This window comes from Penaeus monodon, chromosome 30 (genome assembly GCF_015228065.2).
Source record: "Penaeus monodon isolate SGIC_2016 chromosome 30, NSTDA_Pmon_1, whole genome shotgun sequence".
NCBI classification, from domain to species: Eukaryota; Metazoa; Arthropoda; class Malacostraca; order Decapoda; family Penaeidae; genus Penaeus; species Penaeus monodon.
In genome coordinates this window covers 7,651,598-7,654,595 of record NC_051415.1, presented here as the reverse complement: position 1 = coordinate 7,654,595, position 2,998 = coordinate 7,651,598, and positions in this window count along the sequence as shown.

The following is a 2,998-nucleotide window of genomic DNA, read 5'->3' as shown; positions in this document are numbered from 1 at the left end:
CGCAGGGTCGAAGGGAGGATAGCATAAGAAAGGTGAAGTGTTTTGTTTCTCTTTAAGGAAAACCGAAGGGTCTCCTTGGGTGAAGACGTATGGATGGGAGATTTTGATAGTGTGGGGAGGATTCTATTAGTGTGGGGAGGTTCTGTTCTCATGTGGAGGGTTCTATCGTGTGTGGGAGGGTTCTATTAGCGTGTGTTGGAGGATTCTATTCGTGTGTGGAGGGTTTCTGTTACTTGTGTTGGAGGTACTTATTAGTGGTGGGGATGTTCTACTAGTGGGGGGAAGGGTTCTAATTAGTGTGGGAAGGGTTTTCTATTAAGTGTGTTGAGGGTTCTACTAGTGTGGGAAGGGTTTCTACAAGGGTGTGAAGGTTCTATTAGTGTGGGGAGGTTCTATTAGTGTGGGGAGGGTTTCTATCTAGTGTGGGGAGGTTCTATAGTGTGGGAGAGGTTCTATTAGTGTTGGGGAGGGTTCTATTAGTGTGGGAAGGGTCTATTAGTGTGGGGAGGGTTCTACTAGCGTGGGGAGGGTTGCTACTATGTGGTAGAAGTTTCTAATAGTGTGGAAGAAGTTCTATAGTGTGGGAGGGATGGTTCTGTTATGTGTAGAGGTTATACTGTTGTGGGAAGGGTTCTATGTGTGGGGAGGGTTCTATTAGTTGTTGAGGGTTTCTATGAGTGTGGGGAGGGTTTCTATTAGTGTGTGGAGGTTTCTATTAGTGTGTGAGGTTCTATTAGTGTGTGACGGGTTCTATTAGCGTGTGGAGGTTCTGTTTCTGTGTGTGGAGGTTTCTATTATGTGGGGGGGTTTCTATGAGTTTTTGGAGGGTAGTCCTATAGTGTGATGGAGGGTTCGATTAGTGTGTGGAGGTTTCTATTAGTGTGTAGATGGTTCTATTATCGTGTGGAGGGTTCTGTTACTGTGTGGTGGAGGTTTCTATTAGTGTGGGGAGGTTCTAATTAGTGGGGGAGATTTTCTATTAGTGTGTCTATTAGAGGGTTCTCTAGTGTGGAGAGGAGGGTTCTTTGTGTAGAGGGTTCTACTATGTGGTAAGGTTCTATAAGTGTGTGGGTTCTACTAGTGTGGTGGAAGGTCTATTAGTGTGGGGAGGGTTCTGTTATTGTGGGGAGGGTTCTAGTAATGGAAAGTGAAAATTGGGTAGTTCTGGCATGGGTGTGGCGTGGGGGTCGGTTGGATATGTACATGTGGTGGTTTCGGATGATTGCGAAGTAGGGATGGGGTCCAATGTTCGTTGGCCATTCAGAAAAGGGAGGGGGCCTGTCAAGTGTATTGGTGATGGTGGTGGGGTGGGGGGATTTCCGTATGCCCGGAGTGTGTCCTTTGCATGTCTGCCAGGTGCTGGATCCAGTTAAGGATGAAGGAGAGGGGTGAAGAGGAATGAATCGGGTCCAAAGGGGATGCGACCCCCACAGGAGCCGTCTCCCATGCTCCTTCTGAAGCTTTGTGGTGAAGCGAGCATGCACATCAACCCGTCTGGGAGTCGCGTTCATGGCAAATGAGTGAAGCCTTGCTAATGCCTCGAGCCGTGTTTCATTGACTCCGGGCGAGTGCTCCGCAACTTGCTTCACTCCATCTGATATAACGTAGAGCTTTAATCGGTCTTGAAAGCAAGGTATCCTGTGCTTCTTCTTCCATTTTACTAATGTAACTACTTGGGCGGTTTTAAAAGTGGTATTTACGTCCTGTTAACATTAACGGGGACTTCCTATAATACTCACATTGTAAGAACAGATTTCCTCCTAAAATCACACTTCCTGAAGACCACCAAAAAGTATAAGAACACACACAAAGGCGAACTTGCTAAAGGTTCCTTAGAATCAAATGAACTACTCTCTAGACGAAAGGAAGGTGAAGCCAGTTCTTAGCTGCTTTGTTCAGATTTCACACCAGCCCCGGTTTTCTTTTAAATACAAGTATCTATTCGAGAACCATCGTTTGATCATAATACAATCGTCTTCACCAATCTCATTCACACGACAGTCATTAATCCAACGTGTATTCTCATGCACTATCACATTCCTCAACTTCTGTATTTTCATCCGAATCCTTACACCGGCATTGCCGTGTCACCAAAATGATAACGTGTTTCGTGTCTGTCCAAACCATCATCTTTTTCTCGCTCTGAAAGAAACCGGAAACTTCTTGCTCTTCTTTTTCTGCCTCCGTGTTTCATTCGGACGCCTGATTGTCAAGCGCCTGGGACTCGTGGTGCAACTCGTCTTTTTATCGACTCTGTTTAGGAAGCAACAAGAAAAGGAAGGGAGAGAAAGAAAAATAGTATGTGTGTGTCAGACGTTTGAATTCGAATCAACAGTTTTGATTTTTACATGACATAGTTAGTGTGGTTCTTTATGGTAAGTTCGTATCACCCGCACAACACTGCATTTTCCACACTCTGAATTTTGTAGACACGTATATCTTCGTCAGTATATCGAAAAGAGTTCCGATTTTCCCTCCCTGCTTGGACGGAATAATATGCACAATCGTGCCTCATGATTCCTGCTGTCGTTCCAGATCCGAGTCACTGCGTGTACCCGTGCGAGTGCGGCTCCGTGCCAGACTGTCCGCCCGCGTATCCCGTCCATCATGGACGGCTGCGGGTGCTGCTGGCAGTGCGCGCGCAGGAGGGCGAGGTCATGGCAACGGGGCGACGCTGTGTGAACGCCTCCCGCAGCCCTCACCTGCATCTACAACAGCCCGCGGACCCCACCGCACTTTGCCGAAGGTCAGCTGGCCAAGGAGGTCCGGTCCTTGCTATTCGCATTCCCCCAAATACTGACATTTCATTCACCGTACCTTTCATCTTATCCTGTCGTGGATTATGAACGCGTTGAGCGTTCATGACAAGTGCAGTGATTTAAGAAGCTAAAGCATATGCAAGAATGAATTGTCAAAAAGGCGTAAGTTGACCATTTTTCTTCGTGAAGTTATTTATTTCTCATCCTCACAATCATACGGGTGCAACGGACCCTCTTTG